Source organism: Zalophus californianus, chromosome 11, assembly GCF_009762305.2.
Source record: "Zalophus californianus isolate mZalCal1 chromosome 11, mZalCal1.pri.v2, whole genome shotgun sequence".
Classification (NCBI taxonomy): domain Eukaryota; kingdom Metazoa; phylum Chordata; class Mammalia; order Carnivora; family Otariidae; genus Zalophus; species Zalophus californianus.
Window position 1 is genome coordinate 35,100,256 of NC_045605.1, and position 25,238 is coordinate 35,125,493.

The window sequence follows — 25,238 nt, forward strand, 5'->3', positions numbered from 1 at the left end:
TCTCTTTATCCTGCTTGGGGTTTGCTGATTTCTACAGCTGTTAATTGATATTTGTCATATTATGAAAACTATTGGATATTGTTTTAAATTAATAAACATTATTTTTAGAGTAGTTTTAGATTCACAGAAAAATCGAGCAGAAATTACAGAGTTCCCATATATCTCCTGTCCCCAAACATGCACAACCTCCCCAATTTGACATTTTTAACCATAGTGTATATTTTTTTAAATAAATGACACAATATTATTGACACAACATTACCCAAAGTCTATAATTTAATTAGGGTTCACTCTTGATGCTGCACATTCTGAGGGTTTTGACAAATGTATAACAACATGTATTCATGAGTGTTCTGTCTTAGAGAATAGTTTCACTGCCCTCAAAATCTTCTGTACTTTGCTTGTCCATCCCTCCCTCTCCCTGTCATAATAACCACTCATCTTTTGTATTGTTTCCACATTTTTTCACTTCCCAGAATGTCATATAGTTGGTATCATACAATATGTAGCCTTTTCAGATTAGCTTTTTGCATTTAGTAATACACATTTAACTTTCCTCCATGCCTTTGTATAGCTTGATCACTCATTTCTTCTCAGCACTAAATAATATTCCATTGCCTGAATGTACAGCAGTTTACTTATCCATTCAACTACTGAAGGATATCTTGGCTACTTCTAGGTTTGGGCAAATATGAATAAAGCAGCTATAAATATCCATATGTACATTTTTGTGTGGACATAAATTTTCAATTCATTTGGGTAAATACCAAGGAGTACAATTGCTGGGTCATATGGTAAAGAGTATGTTTAGTTTTATAAGAAACTGCCAAACTGTTCCAAAGTGGTTATGCCATTTTGCAATTCTACCAGTAATGAATGAGAGTTCTTAAAATTCCACATCATCCCCAGTATTTGGTGTTTTGAATTTCAGCCATTTTATTAAGTGTATAGTGGTCTCATTGTTTTAATTTGCAAGTCTCTAATGACACAGCATGATAGACATCTTTTTATATGCGTAGTTCGCCATCTCTCTCTCTCTATCTTCTTTGATAAGGTTTCTGTTCAGGTCTTTTGCCATATATTTTTTAAAGATTTTATTTATTTATTTAGAGAGAGAGAAAGGAGAGAGAGAGTACAAGTGGAGGGAGGGGCAGAGGGAGAGGCAGACTCCCCACGGAGCCGGGAACCCAACATGGGACTCAATCCTATGACCTAAGCTGAAGGCAGATGCTTAACCAACTGAACCACCCAGGTGCTTCTTGCCCATACTTTTAATGGTTGTTCTCTTATTGTTGACTTTTAAGCATTCTTTATATAACAGTCTTTTCTCAGATATTTATTTTCCAAACATTCTCTTATAATCTGTGTCTTCTCATCTCTTGACTTTATCTTTCACAGAGCAGAACTGTAGGTTATCCTATCTTTCATAGATTATGTCTTTCATATTGCATCTAAAAAGTCATTGTCATACCCAAGGTCACCTAGATTTTCTCCTATATTATCCTTTAGGATCTTCATAGTTTGGGGTTTAACATTTATCTATTATCTATTATGAGTTCATTTTTGTCAATGCTATAAGGTACGTGTATAAATTCATTTTTTTGCACATGGATTTTTAATTGTCCCAGCCCTATTTGTTGAAAAGATTATCTTTGTTTCATTGTATTGCCTTTGCTCCTTTGTCAGAAAAATCATTTGACTATATTTACATGAGTTTATATCTGAGCTCTCTATTCTGCTGCATTAATCTGTTTATCTATTCTTTTCTCAATATCACACTGTCTTGATTCCTGTAGCTTTATAGTAAGCCTTGAAGTAAGTGGGTATGTCATTCTCCAAATTTATTCTTCTCCTTCAATACTGTGTTGGGTCTTTTGCCTCTCCATATAAATTTTAGAATCAGTTTGTCAATATCCATAAAATAACTTGCTTGGATTTTGATTGGAATTGTATTGAATGTATAAATCAAGTTGAGAGGAACTGATAACTGATAGCTTGATAATGTTGACTCTTCTTTTCTAGAGCATGGATATCTATGTGCTTTAAATTTCAAATTCCCCTTGTTCATTGTTGGTATATATGAAAATGATTGATTTTTGTATATTAACCTTATATCTTGCAATATTAATATAATCACTTACTAGTTCTAGGACTGTTTTGTCACATTTTTTTTCTTGGATTTTCTTGATAATCATGTCATCTACAAATGAACACAATTTTATTTCTTCCGTTCCCAGTCAGTACACTTTTACCTTTTTCTTTCTTACTATATTAGGTAGAAGTTGAGTACAATGTTGAAAATCAGTGGTAAGAGGGAACATTCCTTTTTTTTTAAAGATTTTATTTATTTATTTGACAGAGAGAGAGAGAGAGAGAGTGAGTGGGCACAAGCAGGGGGAGCGGCAGAGGGAGAGGGAGAAGCAGGTTCCTCACTGAGCAAGAAGCCCTATGTGGGGCTCGATCCCAGGATACTGGGATAATGACCTGAGCCAAAGGCAAACGCTTAACCAACTCAGCCACCCAGGCACCCCAAGAGGGAACATTCTTGCATTATTTCTGATCTTAAAAGGAAATCAAGTGTTTCATTATTAAATATGATGTTAGCTATAGGTTTTTGTAGATGTTCTTTATCACACTGTGGAAGTTCTCTATTCTTAGTTTGTTGGGTTTTTATGATGAATAGAATTTGGATATTTTCAAATGTTTTTTTTTCTTTTTCTTTTGATATGATCTCCCCACTGTCTTGTTGTGCTTAGGTGATGGATTACATTAATTGATTTTTAAATGTTGAACGAGCCTTGTGTACCTAGGATACATTCCACTTGGTCATGGTATATAATTTCTTTTTATCTTTTTTATATTAGATTTACTAATATTTCATTGAGAATTTCTACATCTCTATTCATGAAAGATATTGGTCTGTGCTTTTTCTTTCCTGTAATGTCTTTGTCTGGCTTTAGTGTTAAGGTAATACTAGTCTCATAAAATGAGTTAAATGGTATTTTCTCTGCTTCTATCTGTAGAAGAGATTGTATAGAATTGGCATAATTACTTCCTTAAATGTTTGGTAGAATTCACCAGTGAACTCACCTCAGGGCCTGGCGCTTTCTGTTTTGGAAGGTTATTAATTAGATATAGGCCTATTTACATTCTAATTACTTCTTGTGTGAGTTTTAGCATTGTGTCTTTCAAGGAATTGGTCTATTTCATCTAGGTTATTAAATACATGGGAATGGAGTTGATCTTAATATTCTTTTATTATCATATTAATGTCTAGAGGATCTCTAGTGATGTTCCTTTTTTATTTCTGAGATTAGTAATTTGTGTCATTTCTCTTTTTTTCTTAGTTACAGTTATAGTTAGGTTTTCATACTCAGTCTTTAGTTTCTATGGAGGTTTCCTCTGATTCCATGCTTTTTCTCTCAAATATTGTGGATTTTCTCAGTCTGTCTGTCTATCTGCCAATTTTGGGGGTGGCAGTTTGCCCCATAACCTCACTTCTCTGTCAGATCTAAGAAGAATTGTTAATTTTTTGGTTTGTCCAGTTTTTACTTTTTAGAATGAAGTAGTGACTTCTAAGTTCCTTTAATGCCAGATGAAAAAAGGGCTATTATTATTTTTTAATATTCTATCTGCTCTTTTCTGTCACCCCTCCTTCCCAGACTTCAATTACATGCATATTAAACCTCATGATACTGTTCCATAGTCTATTTGAGGGTATTAAATATTTATTTGGTATTAATGATCATCCTAGCTTGTTGTCATCGTTTATATTTGTCATGGCCATGATTTTTGTGTTTTTTTTTTTTTTATTAAATGGTTTACTTTATCCCTTTTTAGAAATGTTCTGGTTTGCAGCAAAATAATGATTTCAATTCTTAATCCAATGACCTTTCTTTTACCTTTTTATATATTAATTAACTCTTTTGTTGATGATAATAATTTTTAAATTTGTTCCATTTTTGTCATTATGGGGTAATAGATTTTTGATTGCAATCCTCAGACCATTCTGATAAAATGTATTAAGTCAGTTCAGGGAACTGGGGGATATGGACCTTAAGCTGAATAGCTGTAAGCAGTATGTTTGAAGATTCTGGGCATTAAGTTGGCTTTCTCCTTCTAGATGAAAACATGGCTTTCGGGGCACTTGGGTGGCTCAGTTTGTTAATTGTCTGCCTTCAGCTCAGGTCATGATCTCCAGGTTCTGCGATCAAGCCCCACATGGGGCTCCCTGCTCAGTGGGAAGCCTGCTTCTCCCTCAGCCCCTCCCCCTGCTCCTGTGCACTCACTCTCTCTCTCAAATAAATAAATAAAGTCTTAAAAAAAACATGGCTTTCTTGAATTTTTGGCCCAAGAATAATGAGTTGACTCAATGTAAATTTTATTTGGGGGACATATCTTAACTTTTTCTGGATATATACATAAGAACAATGTATAAAGAAAGTATAGTAAAACAAGAAAACATACTTGCTAAGTTTGGATAGACCTTCATTTCAATATATATCGTTTCAATATATATTTATTTATTTTTACGTAATATAAGCAATGGAGAGCTTTCACTACTTCATCTTTTATATTTTTCTCATTTTCCCATATTAACATTGTTGATCTGAGATGGCAAAAACAAGGAAGCAAACAAACAAACAAAAACACAATTTAATATGTATTCTCTTTTTATCAAGGTCAACCAGATTTTAGGTATTTTGAAAGTAGCCAATTCACCATCATCCACTCCCTGTTCCTTTAATGATTCTTGTTTAAAATATGTATTTTATTTACTATAGTGGGAACTTACGATTTATCTGTCTGAGATTTCTATGTATTCCCTTTATAAAATGATCTTCCTCTGACTCCAACTTTGTAACTTTGGGTAACATCAGTTTTACTGACTCTGATCTAAAACTGGAAAGAGATCCTCTACTGTAAGGCAAGGTTTATAACCTTAGCACAGAAGAGACATTTATTAAACTCTAGTAATTGTGCCTACTTGTATACTCTTATTTAAATTCCATGCCAGGGCACCTGGGTGCCTCAGTCAATTAAGCATCCAACTTGCAATTTCAGCACAGGTCATGATCTCATGTGTGGTAAGATCAAGGCCCTCATTGTGCTCCACACTCAGTGGGGAGTCTGCTTGAGATTCTCTCCTTTGCCCTCTGCCCATCTGCCCCCTCTCATGCACACACTCTCTCTCTCGCTCTCTAAAATAAATAAATAAATAAATCTTAAAAAAATAAGTTCTTTGTCATAATTGAGGGACATCTTGAAAATTTCCTTATTCTATTAGTAGAATTTTACTGTTTCACAAATCAGATATCTAAAAGTGTGTTGAATAACTTAAAAATTTTCCTCAGCTCCTAAGCTTGTTATAAAAGCATTATGGTTATAGTTCTTAATTAAACATAAAACCAAGAGATCAAGAAAATCAACTTTAAAGTAATCTTAAAAAAAATAAAATTAACATGAATACTCAAATTGTTAGATTTTTAAAGACTGCATCTTATATAATTTTATTAATCAATTATATTATATTTGAAATTAGCTTTTTAGCTAAGATTTCAAATAATGGAAGAAGCAAGAAGCTGGATTCCAAGGTAAAATCTCTTAAAAGAGAATCAAAGTACGAAGTTATAAGCACACACACTTGCAAATAAACATTAATATCTAGCAACAAGTCCCTGGATTTTTCTCTGTCAGTACACTTGTTAGCGGCCAAATGGATTGAAATGATGCTAGTAGGGGCTAGCCCACTATGATCTGTCAGATACTGCTAGGTTGTAATACTTAAGGTAGATTTTTTACCTGTAATAACTAGTGATGCTGTGGTTCATTTAGCATTCTCAGAACTCTGGGTGGGGGGAGGAATCAAGAAAGAGAAAAAGAAAAAAAAAAGATTTTTAAAAGTGCACCTGTTCCACTGTGAATAGTGAATATAAAGGAAAAAAAGAACTGAAAACTTGTTTTATCACTTATATGAACCGCTATGATTTATAAAGTATAGTCTATGAAGTATGCTTTAAAACCTTGTTAATATTGGAGAAGCTTTAAAAACTGATTTAATTGTTTCAGGTTAATGAAGGTACAGATGCAGTTTCTGTGACTTCTACCTGGCTCCAGTTTTAAGTGGTACAAATGTTGTATTTTTACTGTTAAAAGACATTCTACAATAATAAAACAAGTAGACATTGTGGGTTCCCAGCAGTGCTGAGATGTGATGACTCTGTTGCAAGCTTTGGAAACATAATTTGTGGAACAGATGTCTAGATATAATCCTACTTATAAAAAAAAGTTATATGTGTCTCAGAAATGGTTTTACTATCTTATATTAAAAAAAGTATTTTGATTTATATGCACTATTTTGTTTCCAGTAAGCACATGTCATGTGAATTTAATATGTACATTGGTAGTATGAATCTATTAGTACAGTGTGTATAAATGTGAGATGTGGCGAGATTTTTATCTTATAAGTGTAACCTGGTAAAATAACTCAACAGAAAGTAAGAATGAAAAGAATGTTTGCCCTGATTACTGATGTATGATTTATGTTAAATGTACATGATTTTAATCAATGAATAAAGCATTAAAAAAGTAAAAAAAAAATCAAATTGACAAAGTTAATAAGTTTGGACAAACAATGTTGTCTTACTGAAAATATGTCATCAATACTGAATGTATTAGAAAGACAAATTTGCACATTTTTATGATTTTCTTATTTTTTACTTATTTTTATTTTGGAACAATAGTTCATAATTGAGACATTGCTACTCTATACTTTTTTTAAAGATTTTATTTATTTATTTTATTTTAGAGAGTGAGAGTGTGAGCAGGGGAGGGGCTGAGGGAGGGAATCTCAAGCAGACTCCATGCTGAGCATGGAGCCTGATGTGGAGCTCAATTTCATGACCTGAAATCATGACCTGAGACAAAACCAAGAGTCTGTTGCTTAACTGATTAAGCCATCCAGGCACCCCTCCACATTGTCTTTTTAATTCAACTTATCTATATTATTATATGCTATGTTATGCTTCAATTCTTCCACTTTTTTTCTATATTCATGTTACTGTGAATCATTTTCTGATACATTGTGCCAAACATCTTTTGGTTCCATTAGTGACATTGCAATTATAAACACAAAAGTGGGGCACCTGGGTGGCTCAGTTGGTTAGGCATACAACTCTTGATTTTAGCTCAGGTCATGATCTCAGGGTAATGGGATCAAGCCCCATGTTGGACTCTGCATTCCGCATAGAGTCTGCTTGAGATTCTCTCTCTCCCTCTGTTCCTCTCCCAGTCTCTCTCTTTCTCTCTAAAATAAATAAAATCTTTAAAATATTATAAACACAGGGATGCCTGGGTGGCTCAGTTGGTTAAGCATCTGCCTTTGGCTCAGATCATGATCCCAGGGTCCGGGGATCCAGTCCCACATCAGGCTCCTTGCTCAACGGGGAGCCTGCTTCTCCCTCTGCCTGATGCCCCCCATGCTTGTGTTCTCTCTCTTTCTCTGACAAATAAATAAATAAAATCTTAAAAAGTAATAATTGTAAAATAAAAATAAAAAATTATAAACACAAAAGTAAATGCAGGCACTGAAATCTGATAACTATACTTTGTCAAAGAAAATATGGTGATGGGAAAAAATGGACTCATTAATATCTTTTTCAATTTTCATTAGAATAAAAATACAAAATTATACATACATGCTCACACACACACATATATATATATACTAATAGTTCATTGGATCTAAAGAATGTATTTACAGATCTTGGTCTGAGATACAAAGAACAAATGATATCAGAAACCAATGTTGTACAACCAAACAAGTATGAAGTGAACTGAAGATTCATCCATTAGGCAAAGATACTGATTTAGGCTAATGCTATTTCATGAACATTAGTGCCAAAAAAATGAGAGCCAAGTTTGTAATAAAAAAAAGCTTCTCATTTGTAATGAGAAGAAAGGAAGAAAATAGAAGAAAATGCTGGTTGAAATGAGCTAACTTTACATTTGTAGATGACAGTCAAGTCTGGCCTTAAATGTTTTTTTAATCAAGGTAGACATGCAACTCTAGCTTTTTAGTGTCTTAAATTAGCACTGATAGAAGTAACACATTTATATTCATTTTATCCCCAAATCAAACAAATATTTCAGGTAATCAAACAGTAAATGTTAATAAAATTTACTGATTTTGTAAAAAAATTTAAAAAATCAAAACATTGATTATTTATTTTTGGCAGATGGATGGACAGTGTTGGGACTCAAGAGGATGGCACCAGGCCAGTTTTAAATTCATTTCAGATATGTGCAGCAGATGGCATAGTGGCTACTCCATTTACACTAAAATGATTCCATTATCATTTTATTTTTCTGGCAGTAGAATAATTTAGAAGTTAATTTTGATAAACACAGGAAAACATTTTCATAAATTATACACTTGATCAAGGTATAAAAGACACAGTTAGCTATAGGAAACACCAGTTGCTCTCGACCATGATTCTATACTTTCAAATAAGGAAAAAAAGTTCTTTATAAAGAAATTTAAAAAATATATAATTTTGTATAAATAATATTCACTGCAAGTTCTTGTTTAACTGAACATCAGGAAATTATTAATACTTTAAAAAAGTAATAGGAGGTGATTTTATGATATCAAAGGGAAAATTATTAAATATATTAAATATGATTTAATATTGAATATATTAAATATGTGGTTATTGCCATACTGAATTTTTCTACTCCATTGCAATTCAAGTGTTTAAACATGGAAAATATTTATCATTTTATTTATATGATTGTTAAATGTATATTGCAAAAATTAACTAGGATTTATGCACCCAGTAATATAACAGATTCTCTAGTGTTAATGCTGCACAGAGGTCAAATGAAAAAAGAGCTGAAATTTTTCTATGGGATTTACAATCCAGCAGTAATTAGTGGTACCATCACAGCAGCATAAGTAAAATAGAGGGAAATAAGTGGTGAGGACTAAGGGATAAGATATGGAAAAGCTGAAACAATAAATAGGGATTTCTTTTTCCAGAAATTTTACTGTGAATGAAAAGTTTAAATAAGGTAGTATGCAGAGCAGAAGTCAAAGTTCAGTGATAGTTTTTTAAGCATGAAGAGCTTATTTTCAAATATGCTGAATAATATACATTTTTCTTGTCAATATGACATGTTATCTACTCTATTTTTTACTTTTGTAACTTGTAATTCCACACTGGTTCCTGATTCATAATGGTATACTCAAATGAAGTAATTTCCTCTCATTTATAATGGAGATGAGAGGAAGTAAGAGATGTTGGAATTCACATATTATTGAAAAACAAATTTTAGAAAGGGCTCAGTTTTAAAGAATTCTGACATATATTTAAGAAATCATCACCACAAGTTTACTATAAATCTAATGGGCCACATGTCAAGTTCCTTGATGCCTGAGTAAATCTTAAGTATACAAGTAATTCAACACACGTATTTTGAGAGCCAGGTAAGTCTCAGAAAGGTAGCTACAACATAAAAATATATCTGGTTGTCACTTATTAATGAGTCCAACAATCCCCCATACATGTGTGTCTTTTATGAAAGGTTCCATTGAATGCTTTATGCTATTGATTTTTTTGCTCAATACAGACGATTTGGGAATAAACAAATAAAAGTCCACGTTGTCTTCAAGGAATCATTTTTCTGGTGCTTGATTCCCTCTGCCACTACATTTTTATTGTGTTTGGGCTTTGAGGGTAGAAACAATTAAAAGGATTTTCATTTTCTGTGCTGTGTCTAGAAAGCATCAAATTAATTTTTTAAATATTTTCCAAAGTTGATGCTTGCTGAAGAAGCAGGAGAGGGACGATTTTTATAGGAAGGTTCATTGTATCTGTTATCAAAATAATGCCAAAGACTCCATTGTTTTGAACATTTGCTGCCCATACTTAAATTAGCAAACATAGGTAAGACCATTCAAACTTGAGGAAAAATGCATTATTTGGGATCTTTACAGAAGTTAATTGAATCGCTTGGCTGGATTAATTACTGTCTGACATTTTCATATAGATGAGACCAGGGAAGCTAAGCTGCTTAAACACGAGATTCCCCGCCCCACGCCACCCAGTTCACCGTGTATCTCCACATTCAATGAAGATTTTGGAAAAGTATGTGCTTGCTATCATGGGATTCTAGTGGCAAAGCAAGTATATTTAGTCATCACACAAGCTTTAACTTTTAACCAAAAAAGGTTTCATCGTTATTATTAGTAGTAGTATTACAGGAAACTCACCCTTATTGGACAATGTTAATACTGACCACTGTGCTAACGACTTTATTGTGATGCTTAATTTAATTCTTGTTGCACTAAAATTAATACTTTTGTTTTACTAATGAAGGAACTAGAAAACAAATATGGTTAGATAATTTGCCCAAGAAACACATCTGATACCATGAAGAACAGAGAATAGGACTAATTTTGTCTCAACATTGAGCTTGAGCTCTTACCCCTTGTTGCTTTCTGTCTCTGATTGAACGTGGTACAAAATCCAGCCCAGCATGACCTTGTGGATCCCTCCACAGGTAGAAATGCAATGCCATGGTGTTTTGTACATGACAGTGAATTTTAGTTTAAAAAATTAAGATAATTTTGTCCATGGGGATATAGTTTCCTTGAGAAAGTTTTATGTGTGTGTGTGTGTGTGTGTGTGTGTATGGCACTGAGAAAGTTTCATATATATATATATGAAACTATATATATATGAAATATATATATATATATATATATATATATATATGGCCTTGAAACTCTATGTCAAGACCTAGAGCCTAGAGCAGAAAATAATAGGTATAGAGCTTTCATAGTGAGATGGAATAAAGAACAGCCTCCTATCCTAAGTGAATTATCTGACATCTTATATGAAAGTCTACATTCCTAGTTGTCAGTCCATATGTCACAGGAAAAAAAAAATCAGTGAGGAATTAAAATACTCCTAGTAACACCAAATGAAGCAGCTTAATAGAACATTTTGCTCTGACCTGTCACCTGCTTATATTTGATAGCCGTGACAATTTCTTTGGGCTAATAAAGAAACTATTCTTGTCTTTAGTCTTTATTCCCTCTCTCCTTCCTTTTGTTGTCGTGGGAGAGAGTGGAATAATTATACTTAAATTTGTTCTTATGTAGCATTGGTATAAAAACTGTAAGCAAATAAATTATTAGGTGATAAAATTAGTTATTTTGTTTGGGTGTCTTCAGACATAAAGATTCAAGTAAAATGGCTTTACTTGGTACATGAAGGAAAACTCAGATAGAAAAGTGGAAAATGAGACAAGAAAGAAAAGGCAGCCATAAATGTGTGTTATCAAGCCAGATACCACTTTGGGCACCTGGAGCTTAATTGTGCTGGAAACCTCATGCACTGAAGCATAAAGCACTTGGCTGAGATTTATCTCACCTGTAGCATGAGGGAAATGAGGAATTTATACAACTTTCTTCAGTTATTGGTTGAAGGTTTTTGGGGTGGGGCACAGTGTTGTTAATAAAGCAATATGTGTGCTTTCTTTCTTTAGGGAAGATTTGTTCTGCAGAAGGCAGGGATGCTTACAGACAACTATCTTTATGAATTTTGTTAAACAAAGCTTAAAAACATTGGAGAGATTGTAATTGATGTTCTGAGCATGTGGCAAAGCAGTGTCTAGCAGTCAAGACAAAGTCTTTAGACAAATGCCAGAGCTACAAGTTAAAAATTAGGTTGCTAATAGGTTGCTAAATACTGAAGTGGTAAGGACTACAGGATATGCGGCAGGGTACCAAGAGCATCTGATAGTACTTATGTTAAAATTTCATATGCAAAATTATTTAAAGGGTAGTTTTTTTTTAATTAAAAGGTGTAATATATGTTAAGAATGTAGAATTTAGAAGGTGATCAATTAATTTAGTTTACTTCATCATTTTTTTTTCTTCTGTAACTCTGGCCTTATGAAATTTTTGCTAATTGATCTGGGATTCCTCAAATCTTTAGCTTTCTCAGTGCCTAACATAAATAAAGCCTATTTCTGAGCACTTGCGCAGCTGATAATCCATTTAAAGTCCCATAGTAATTAGAAAGTTATATCTCTTTTTTTGGTAAAGCTCTTATTCTCCTGCATTTCAGATTCAAATTAAAACATTAAGATATCAAGAAGGTGCATAAGAGATTCAATTATGGCACCTATGATGGCATTAAGAAAAAGAAATAAAATGCATTTAAATCAGTAATGAAGATGTAACATTTTTACTATTTGCAGATAACATGATATAAAACCCTAAAGACTCCACCAAAAACTATTAGAACTGATAAATGAATTCAGTAAAGTCACAGGATACAAAATTAATATATGGATATCCATTGCATTTGTATACACTAATAATGAAATAGCAGAAAGACAAATTAAGAAAACAATCTCATTTGTACCAAAAAGAATAAAATACCTCAAAATAAACTTAACCAAGGAGGTGAAAGGCCTGTGCTCTGAAAACTATAAAACATTGAAGAAAGAGGGGTGCTTGGGTGACTCAGTCGTTTGAGCATCTGCCTTCAGCTCAGGTCATGATCGGGCTCCCTGTTCAGTGGAGAGTCTGCTTCTCCCTCTGCCCCTCACCCTACTCTCATGCTCTCTCTCTCACTCTCTCTCAAATAAATAAAATCTTTTAAAAAAATTGATGAAAGAAATTGAAGATGACACAGAGAAATGGAAAGACATTTCGTGCTCACAGATCAGAAAAATAAATATTGTTAAAATTTCCATATCGCCCAAAGCAATCTACAGATTTAATATGATCCCTATCAAAATACGAAAAAAATTTTCACAAAACTAGAATAATTCTAAATTTGCATGAAACCACAAAGACCCCAAATAGCCCAAGCAATATTAAAAAAGAAGAAAAAAGGCGGAGGTATCACACTCCTAGATTTCAAGTTACACTACAAAACTGTAGTAACAAAAACAATTTGGTACTGCCACAAAAATAGATACATAGATCACTAGAACAGAAAGAGAAACCAGGGGCGCCTGGGTGGCTCAGTTGGTTAAGCGACTGCCTTTGGCTCAGGTCATGATCCTGGAGTTCCCGGATCAAGTCCCACATCAGGCTCCCTGCTCAGCAGGGAGTCTGCTTCTCCCTCTGACCCTCTTCCATCTCGTTCTCTCTGTCTCTCATTCTCTCTCTCTCTCAAATAAATAAATAAAATCTCTAAAAAAAAAAGTCTAAAAAATTATTCTATAAAAAAAAGAAAAAAAAAAAGAAAGAGAAACCAGAAGTAAACCCACCCTTATATGGTTAACTAATCTATGGCACAGGAGGCAATAATATACAAATGGGGAAAAGATAGTCTCTTCAACAAATGGTGCTGGGAAAACTGCACAGCTACATGCAAATTAATAAAATTGGACCACTTTCTTATACCATTCACAAAAATAAACTCCAAATGGATTAAAGACCTAAATGTGAAACTTGAAGTCATAAAACTCCTAGAAGAAAACATAGGCAGTAATTTCTTTGACATAAGCCATAGAAGCATCTTTCTACGTATGTCTCCTAAAGCAAGGGAAATAAAAGCAAAATTAAATAATTGGGACTACATCAAAATAAAAAGCACAATGAAGGAAATAATCAGCAAAACTAAAAGGCAACCAATGGAATGGGAGAAGATATTTGCAAATATCATGTCCAAAAAGGGTTAGTATCCAAAAAATATAAAGAACTTATACAACTCAACACCGGAAAAACAACTATTCCAATTAAAAAATGGGCAGAAGACATAAACAGACATTTCTCCAAAGAAGACATGTATGGCCAACAGACACATGAAAAGGTGCTCAACATCACTCATCATGAAAATCAAAACTACAATGCCATATCACCATACACCAGTCAGAATGGCTAAAATCAGAAACACAAGATAAAACAAGTGTTGGTGAGGATGTGGAGAAAAAGCAACATTCATGCACTGTTGATGGGAATGTAAACTAGTGCAGTCACTGTGGAAAACAGTATGGGAGTTCCTCAAAACATTAAAATAGAACTACTGGGGTTTCTGGGTGGCTCAGTGATTGGGAGTCTGCCTTTGGCTTGGGTTAGGATCCCAGGGTCCTGGGATTGAGCCCCGCATTGGGCTCCCTGCTCTGCCGGAAGCCTGCTTCTCCCTCTTCCACTCCCCCTGCTTGTGTTCCCTCTCTCGCTGTGTCTCTCTCTGTCAAATAAATAAATAAAATCTTTAAAAAAAATAAAACTACCATATAACACAGTAATTCTACTGCAGGGTATTTACCCAAAGAATATGAAAACACAAATTCAAAAAGATATATGCACCCCTATGTTTATTGCAGCATTATTTACAATGGCCAAACTATGGAAGCAGCCCAAGTGTCCTTTGATAGATTAATGGATAAAGAAGAAGTGCTATGTGTGTATATTATATTGTATATGCATATTATATTGTTATATGTTAATTATTATATTATAATATACAATACATAATAAAATATTACTCAGCCATATAAAAGAATGAAATCTTGCCATTTGCAATGACATGATTGGATCTAGAGAGCATAATGCTAAGTAAAATATGACAGTCAGAGAAAGGCAAATACCATACAACTTCACTTATATGTGGAATTTAAGAAACAAAACAAACAAAAGAGACAAGCCAAAAAACCAACTCTTAACTATAGAGAACAAACTGAGGGTTACCAGAGAGGAGGTCAGGGGATAAGTGAAATAGGTGAAGGAGATGGAGACTACACTTATCTTAATGGGCACTGAGTTATGTATAGAACTGTTGAAACTAAGGTGTATAGAACACCTGAAACTAATATAACAGTGTATGTTAACTATACTGGATTTAAAATAAAATTTTTAAAAATTAGGAAAAAAGCATGATTCAATTATGGTAACTATGATTGCAGTAGAAAAAAAGTCCAAATAGCCTATTTTTGATATTAAGAATATTTAATACCCATAATATTCTTGCTTCTACTTCTTTCCTTAAAAATTTTATTATGAAATGTACTGTATGCCAGAAAACATGGTGTGGTGTCTGAAGGATCAGTGAGCACCTTCATAGCTTACTGTATCTTTATAGCTTATCGTAAAAACGTGAAAGAGTGTTATTGGGAATGAAGTTGTTCAAGCATTGATCAACATATGGCATATGACCTCTTTGTCTTTGACCTCAGATTAAATTATTTATGAAGGTCAGAGTATTTATGTTACAAAATATTGCTTGATAGTTGGTCTTTAGTGACAATTATGAGACAGTCCAGCTATTACCCTTTCTGTTTAGATAGTGAATGTACATTATATTCTGTATTTAAAAGGCTATTCGGTAGGACAAGTGACCATTGACCTTTCTAACTGGACTATTTGCTAGTCAAACTCTTTTCATGATAACAAAATACAGCATGATGATATTTTCATACAAATATATTTTTATTTCTTTATTTGTTTCCTGATGAAAAAATCCCCAATCTAATCTGTGTAACTATTTCTGTGTTTCTGTGTGTGTATGTGTGTCTAAATCTTCTGTCATAGAGCTGCATTCAGAGTAAGACATTAGAAATTTTTAGATAGGGGCATCTGGGTGGCTCAGTTGGTTGGGCGACTGCCTTCGGCTCAGGTCATGATCCTGGAGTTCCAGGATCAAGTCCCACATCGGGCTCCCTGCTCAGCAGGGAGTCTGCTTCTCCCTCTGACCCCCCCCTCATGCTCTCTCTATCTCATTCTCTCTCTCAAATAAATAAATAAAATCTTTTTTTTAAAAAAGAAATTTTTAGATATACATATAAAAGATGCTCTGTTCTTCATGCTAGGTATTTTGCTACAGAAATATGGATATGGAAAAATGTTATAAGTATCATATAGGACAATGAATAGAAAACCTAGAGGACAAATTCCAACATGACCTAGGAAAGAAAGAAAGGTTATTACTGGATTCCTCCATCTTCTTCTGTACTACTGGGAGCTTAAACTATGTAGAGAAACTAGAAATGCCAGAATTTTAGTTTCTTTTTTTAAGGGAAAGTAAAGGTCTAGATTGAAACCAAAATTGGCATAGATTCCAACCAAACAATGACATAGATCCAGGGGGAAAGGTCAGTGTCTTATTTATTGTATTTATATATTCAGTCATTGTCATATGTAGAAAAATGTCCTCTTTGTGATAAAATCACCTCAGACTACAATTATGAATTAATGGTGTTTAATTAAATGTTTTATTTCAATTTATTTCAATAACCCATGTTTAATAAAGACAACTTTAAATATTTGAGTGTAAGCCAGAAAATCGGAGCTCCACAAACTGGATGCACCACTGGGTCTCTGGGCATGAAGTGAGGCAGGCAGTAACTAAGCTCTTTAATAACAATGTGGGTCAGAAATGACTACATTTCTACCTCAGTGCCCTCTTCATACAGTGTAAACACTTAAAAATCAAATGGATGAATGATGGAACACTTTTGTTTTGCTTTTAATTGGTCGACTTTTTTTTCTTTAGTTTATCTTACAATTTGTTAGAAAATACCATTTAATTTTCAGATGTTTACATTATATACCTCAATAAAAATAACGATTTGAACCATTTAAACTGCACTTTCCCTCGTTATGAGTGCTTCCACACATGACAGAAAAAGAGTGATTATGAAGTTAATTTGAAGTCATACAGAAGCAATAGATTCATGAGAAAAAGGCAGGAAGTAATTAGGTAGAAAAGCTTCAAGGGCAGATATTGAACCTGACCTGCCTTTTGGCACTGGAGGTTTATCTATTCATTTCCTAAAATGAATATATGCATCTCTATATATACATATATAGATGTATCTTTGTATGTCTATATATCTTCATTAGAACACACTGCGAAATATGAAAGAATTGCTTTGTTTTGTTTTCCTCCAAATATTTTTCTGATTATCTCTTCCATATTTAGGCAAGTGCCTTGTTTGTAACTTTCTCAAACTAGTATCTTGGGGAGGAGCAAGATGGCAGAGGAGTAGGAGACCTAAATTTCATCTGGTCTTAGGAATTCAGCTGGATAGGGATCAAACCATTCTGAACACCTATGAACTCAACAGGAGATCAAAGAAAAGAATAGCAACAACTCTCTGAACTGAAAGGCGACCACTTTCTGGAAGGATAGGATGATCAGAGAAGTGAATCCGAGGCGATATTCGGGAAGATAGACGGCGGGGGAGGGGGCCTCCGTCAGCTGCTACTGGCAAGTGATAGAGCAGCAGAGCACAAAATCGGAACTTTTAGAAGTCGGCTCTGCAGAGGGACGTTGCTCCAGTGGCTAAGTGGGCGGTGGAACCCTCACTGGGACAGTGTGGTCTCAGGACCCTCTGGGTTACAGAAAAACCAGGGGTGCCTGAGTGCAGCAAAGCTCCCAGGTATTGGAGCAGGGAAGCCGACTGCAGAGACGGAGCCCAGGAGTGGGCTCTCAGCTTGGTGTTGCCATAAATCATGATCCGCGGCACAGGAGGACCACTGCTCTTCCAGCAGGGACCCAACAAGTGGCAGATCCAGGGAGACTCCCCTTCCTCCCCCAGGAGGAGCGGCATCGGAGTGCACTGCAGGGATCTGCTGGGTTTGGAGACTCCACATGGGGTCATGTGCCAGAGACAGAAATGCTCGGTCACAGGTCAGGATAGCACGGAGTGTGGCCAGAGACCAGGGAGATGGGAGTGACTGCTTTTCTCTGGGGGCACACTGAGGAGTGGGGCCCCAAGTTCTCGGCTCCTCTGGGGCAGAGATTGGGAGGCTGCCATTTCACTCTCATCCACCAAAGCTGTATGGAAAGCCTGCAGGGAACAAAAGTTACAGAAAGCAAACCCAAGCAGATTACTTAGCCTGGCCCCCAGCAAGGGCGGGGCAATTCTGCCTCCAGCAAAGATTTGAGAACCACGGGAACAGGCCCCTCGCCCACAAGATCAGCAAGAACAGCAGGTCAAGACCAAGTTTACCAATCAATGAGAACGGCAGAGCTCCAGCACTAGGGGAATACTGCACATAGAATTCATGGCTTTTTTCCCATGATTCTTTAGTCTTTCAAAGTTAATTTTTTTAATTTTCTTTTCCTTTTCTTTTTTTCTTTGAATTTTTCTTTTTCCCTTTTTCAACCAACATCTTATCAATCCCTTTTTAAAAAAATCTTTTTTTATCTTCATTTTTAGAGTCATATTCTATCGCTTCATATTAGTTAACCTTATTTTAGGTATAGATATATAAGTTGTTCTCTCTCTAAAATTTTGGGATATGGTTTCTTCTAACACACCAAAATATACCCTAAATCTCTAGTGTATGGCTTTGTTCAAGTCTCCTTTCTGATCACATTCTCTCCCTTTTTTTTTTAAATCCTCTTTTTTCTTTTTTCAACCAACTTCTTATCTTATCAATTCCTTTTATAAAATCTTTTATAATTTTCATCTTTACATTCATAATTGATCCCTTCATCGTATTTACCCTTATTTTTGAACATATATGTTTTCTTTCTTTAAAATTTTGGAAGGCAGTTTCTCCTAAAAGACCAAAATACACCCAAAATCTAGTGTTTGGCACTGATCCATGCACCAGCCTGATTTTATTTGATCATACTTGTTTGTTTGTTTGTTTATCTTTTTCTATTTTCTTTCTTTCCCTTTCTTTTCCCCTGGTTTCAGGTCTCATCTGATTTGTTTAGTGTATATTTTCCTGGGTTATTGTTACTCTGTTAGCATTTTCTTCCCTCATTCATCTATTCTCCTCTGGACAAAATGACAACATGGAAAAAAATCACCTCAAAAAAAGGAACAAGAGGCAGTACCGACTGCCAGGGATCTAAACAATACAGATATTAGTAAGATGTTGGATGAGAGTTCAGAATGATTAAAGATACTAGCTGGGCTTGAAAAAGGCGTGGAAGATATGGGTGAAGCCCTTTCTGGAGAAATAAAAGAACTAAAATCTAACCAAGTTGAAATCAAAAAGGCGATTAATGAGATGCAATAAAAAATGGAGGCTCTAACTGCTAGGATAAATGAGACAAAAGAGAGTATTAGTGATATAGAACCAAATGATGGAAAATAAAGTAGCTGAGAAAAAGAGAGATAAATAACTACTGGATCACGAGGGCAGAATTCAAGAGATAAGTGATACCATAACACGAAACAATATTAGAATAATTGGGATCCCAGAAGAAGAAGAGAGGGGCAGAAGGTATATTGGAGCAAATTATAGCAGAGAACTTCCTTAATTTGGGGAAGGAAACAGGCATCAAAATCCAGGAGGCAGAGGGAACCCCCCTCAAAATTGATAAAAATTGGCCAACACCCTGACATCTAAGAATAAAACTTACGAGTTTCAGAGACAAAGAGAAAATCCTGAAAGCAAATAAGGATAAGAGATCTGTACCTACAATGGTAGAAACGTTAGATTGGCAAGAGACCTATCCACAGAGACCTGGCAGGCGAGAAAGGACTGGCATGATATATTCAAGGCACTAAATGAGAAAAATATGCAGCCAAGAATACTATATCTAGCTAGGATGTAATTGAAATAGAAAGAGAGATAAAAAGCTCCAAGGACAAAAAAAAAAAAACTAAAGGAATTTGCAAAAACGGAACCAACCCTATAAGAAATACTGAAAGGGGTCCTCTAAGCAAAGAGTGAGCCTAAAAGTAACATAGACCCAAAAGGTACAGAGACAATATACAGTAACAGTCACCTTACAGGCAATGCAATGGCACTAAATTCATATCTTTCAATAGTTACCCTGAATGTAAATGGGCTAAATGCCCCAATCAAAACACACAGGCTATCAGATTGGATATAAAAACAAGACCCATGGATATGCTGTCTGCAAGAGACTCATCTTAGACCCAAAGACACATCCAGACTGAAAGTGAAGGGGTGGAAAAACATTTACCATGCTAATGGACACCAAAAGAAAGCAGGAGTGGCAATCCTTATATCAGACAAATTAGATTTTAAATCAAAGATTATAATAAGAGATGAGGAAGGACACTATATCCTACTTAAAGGGTCTATCCAACAAGAAGATCTAACAATTATAAATATCTATGCCCCTTGCATGGAAGCAGCAAATTATATAGGCTGATTATATAAGCGAATTCACAAAAAAACAAAGAAACACATCAAAAACCGTACAATAATAGTAGGGGACTTTAACACCCCCCTCACAGAAATGGACAGATCATCTAAGCAGAAGATCAACAAGGAAATAAAGACTTTAAATGACACACTGGACCAAATGGACTTCACAGATATATTCAGAACATTCCATCCCAAAGCAACAGAATACACATTCTTCTGTAGTGCTCATGGAACATTCTCCAGAATTGATCACATCCTAGGCCACAAATCAGGTCTCAACTGGTACCAAAAGATTGGGATCATTCCCTGCATATTTTCAGACCACAATGCTTTGAAACTAGAACTCAATCACAAGAGGAAAGTTGGAAAGAACTCAAATCCATGGAGGCTAAAGAGCATCCTACTAAAGAATGAATGGGTCAAACAGGAAATTAAAGAAGAATTAAAAAATTCATGGAAACCAAAGAAAATGAAAACACAACTGTTCAAAATCTTTCGGATACAGCAAAGACAGTCCTAAGAGGAAAGTTTACAGCAATACAAACCTTTCCCAAGAAACAAGAAAGGTCTCAAAAACACAACCTAACCCTACACCCAAAGGAGCTGGAGAGATAAGAGCAAATAAAGCCTAAACCCAGCAGGAGAAGAGAAATAATAAAGATCAGAGCAGAAATCAATGAACTAGAAACCAAAAGAACAGTAGAACAGATCAACGAGACTAGGAGCTGGTTCTTTGAAAGAATTAACAAGATTGATAAACCCCTGGCCAGACGTATCAAAAAGAAAAGAGAAATGACCCAAATCAACAAAATCAAATCAACAAAATCATGAATGAAAGAGGAGAGATCACAACCAACACCAAAGAAATGCACACAATTATAAGAACATATTATGAGCAACTCTATGCCAGCAAATTAGATAACCTGGAAGAAATGGATGCATACCTAGAGATGTATCAACTACCAAAACTGAACCAGGAAACAATAGAAAACCTGAACAGACCTATAACCACTAAGGAAATTGAAGTAGTCATCAAAATCTCCCAACAAACAAAAGCCCAGGGCCAGATGGCTTCCCAAGGGAATTCTACTAAATGTTTAAAGAAGAATTAATACCTATTCTCCTGAAACTGTTCCAAAAAATAGAAATGGAAGGAAAACTTCCAAACTCTTTCTATGGGGTCATCATTTCCTTGATCCCCAAACCAGACGAAGACCCCATTTAAAAGGAGAATTACAGACCAAAATCCTTGATGAACATGGATGCAAAAATTCTCACCAAAATACTAGCCAATAAGATCCAACAATCCATTGAAAGGATTATTCACCATGACCAAGTGGGATTTATCCCTGGGTTGCAAGGTTGGCTCAACATCTGCAAATCAATCAATGTGATACAATACATTAATAAAAGAAAGAACAACAACCATATGATCCTCTCCATAGATGCAGAGAAAGCATTTGACAAAGTACAGCATCCTTTCTTGATCAAAACTCTTGAGAGTATAGGGAATCAGGGTACATACCTCAATATCATAAAAGCCATCTATGAAAAACCCACAGCAAACATCATTCTCTATGGGGAAAAACTGAGAGCTTTCCCCCTAAGGAAACACAGGAACACAGAAGGAATGTCCACTATCACCACTGCTATTCAACATAGTATTAGAAGTCCTAGCCACAGCAATCATAAAACAAAAAGAATTTAAAGGCATCCAAATTGGTGAAGAAGTCAAACTCTCACTGTTTGCAGATTATATGATAGTTTATGTGGAAAACCCAAAAGACTCCACCCCAAAACTGCTAGAATTCATACAGGAATTCAGTAAAGTGGCAGGATATAAAATCGAGGCAGAAATCAGTGGCATTCCTAATACACCAACAACAAGACAGAAGAAAGAGAAATTAAGGGGTTGATCCCATTTACAATTGCACCCAAAACCATAAGATATCTAGGAATAAATCTAACCAAAGAGACAATGAATTTGTACTCAGAAAACTATAAAATACTCATGAAAGAAATTGAGGAAGACAAAGAAATGGAAAAACGTTCCATGCTCATGGATTGGAAGAACAAATATCATGAAGATGTCACTGCTACCTAGAGCAATCTACACATTTAATGCAATCCCTATCAAAATACCATCCACTGTTTTCAAAGAAATAATCCTAAAATTTGTATGGAACCAGAAAAGACCATGAATAGCCAGAGGAATGTTGAAAAAGAAAAGCAAAGCTGGCGGAATCACAATTCCGGACTTTAAACTCTATTACAAAACTGTCATCATCAAGACAGTATGGTATTTGCACAAAAACAGACACCTAGATCAATGGAACAGAATAGAGAGCCCAGAAACGGACCCTCAACTCTATGGTCAACTCATCTTCAACAAAGCAGGAAAGAATGTCCAATGGATAAAACACAGTCTCTTCAACAAATGGTGTTGGGAAAATTGGACAGCCACATGCAGAAGAATGAAACTGGATCATTTCCTTGCACCACACACAAAAATAGACTCCAAATGGTTGAAAGACCTAAATGTGAGACAGGAATCCATCAAAATCCTAAAGGAGAACACAGGCAGCAACCTCTTCGACCTCAGCCACAGCAACTTCTTCCTAGAAATATCGCCAAAGGCAAGGGAAGCAAGGGCAAAAATGAACTATTGGGACTTCATCAAGATTAAAAGGTTTTGCACAGCAAAAGAAACAGTCAACAAAACCAAAAGACAACTGACAGAATGGGAGAAGATATTTGCAAATGACATATCAGATAAAGGGCTAATATCCAAAGTCTATAAAGAACTTATCAAACTCAACACCCAAAGAACAAGTAATCTAATCAAGAAATGGACAGAAGACATGAAGAGACATTTTTTCCAAAGAAGACATCCAAATGGCCAACAGACACATGAAAAAGTGCTCAACATCGCTCGGCATCAGGGAAATCCAAATCAAAACCTCGATGAGATACCACCTCACACCCATCAGAATGGCTAAAATTAACAAGTCAGGAAATGATAGATTTTGGCAGGGATGGAGAGAAAGGGGAACACTCCTGCACTGTTGGTGGGAATGCCAGCTGGTGCAACCCCTCTGGAAAACAGTATGGAGGTTCCTCAAACAGTTGAAAATAGAGCTACCATAAAACCCAGCAATTGCACTACTGGGTATTTACCCCAAAGATACAAATGTAGTGATCTGAAGGGGTGCGTGCACCCCCATGTTTACAGCAGCAATGTCCACAATAGCCAAACTATGGAAAGAGCCAAAATATCCATTGACAGTTGAATGGATAAAGAAGTGGTATATATATATATATATACCACATTCCATTATATATATATACCACATATATATATATATATATATAATGGAATATTATTCAGCCATCAAAAGGAATGAAATCTTGCCATTTGCAACCATGTGGTTGGAACTGTAGGGTATTCTGCTGAGCAAAATAAGTCAATCAGAAAGACATGTATCATATGATCTCACTGATATGAGGAATTCTTAATATCAAGAAACAAACAGAGTTGCTGGAGCTATGGGGGCTGGGAGGGATGGAGTGGCTGGGTGATAGACATTGGGGAGGGTATGTGCTATGGTGAGTGTTGTGAATTGTGTAAGAGTGTTGAATCACAGCTCTGTACCTCTGAAACAAATAATACATCATATGATAGAAAAAAATAGAAGATAGCAGGAAGGGAAAAATGAATGGAGGGAAATTGGAGGGGGATATGAACCATGAGAGACTATGGACTCAGAAGCAAAGTGAGCCTTCTAGAGGGGAGGGGGGTGGGGGGATACATTAGCCTGGTGATGGGTATTAAAGAGGGCACGTACTGAATGGAGCTCTGGGTGTTATACGCAAACAATGAATCATGGAACACTACATTAAAAACTAATGATGTAATGTATGGTGATTAACATAACATAATAAAAAAAACCTAAAATTAAACTAGTGTCTAGTACCTTAGGGAAGAATTACATCTTCACAGAAGTCAGAGATGCCTATAGGCATTTGTCTTCCTGGCTTTTGTTTATAAATGTTTAAAGCCATTTAGAGATTATAATTTGATCTGAGTCCAAAAATCTAGGAAAACAGATTTTGAGAAACAGAGAAAAAATGTTATAAATATAAAGAAAGAATAATTTATGCCCAATTAAAAATATTCCCATGGAATGGAGAGAGGATATTTTAGGAGTAGGAGGTGCAGGTAGGACACTAGTATTTAAGGTTCTCAGCAACACCAAAAAATTTGATGCCCCACTTAGGACACAAAGATGACAGAGCTGATGGGCTCGATAGGGCCATGTTGACCAAAAGAACAGTTTCTTAGAAGTTTCATCTTATCATCAATGATACATGATTGGAAAAGTACAAAGAGGCAGCTCAAATATTGACTGACGTTAAATGCTCTGTATGTCCGCATATATAGAGGTTTAGAGAGTAAAATCTAATGATGCAGAACTTTATTTCTGTTCTATCCTAATCATCTGTTTCTTTCTCTCCAGTGTATCATAACCAGCTGCATACAAACATTTATCTACAATTTTAAATCCCTTCCTTTCTCCCAAGCTTTTCAGCTATTTCCCTACTCCCTTCCACAAATTATTTCCTGAATCTCCATTTGCTTTCTCCATATCCTATCTTCCTTTTGCTTTCAACTTACTTTAGTCTGAATCCTTCATACCATTCACTCACCTTCCACATGGCAAAGTCATCAGGGGTCTTTTTGTTAACAAACAAAATTTTCAGTTCTCTCTTTTCATCTGAACAGATCTCTGAGCACCATTCAGCACATTTAACTCTTGTTCCTTCTTGAAATATATTTCTTTATTGGCTTTTTAAATGTCAAATACTCCTGGTTTTTGTTGTTGTTTTTGTTTTGAGTTTTTTACTTCATGCTTTCTCAAGTTCCTCAGTTATCTCTTCCTTTTTTGATCAAGTCTTTTAATTATTTTAATTACTCTTGTACTTTGTTCACTTTTTCCTGTTTTTTGACTGATAATTCTATGAAGATGTTCTAGTTAATAGGTGTTACTTTCCAGTAGAACAATGATTTCATGGGCTGTAAGATAATGCTGCCATCTGAGCTTTTCATGTTTACCTTACCCTATAAACAATA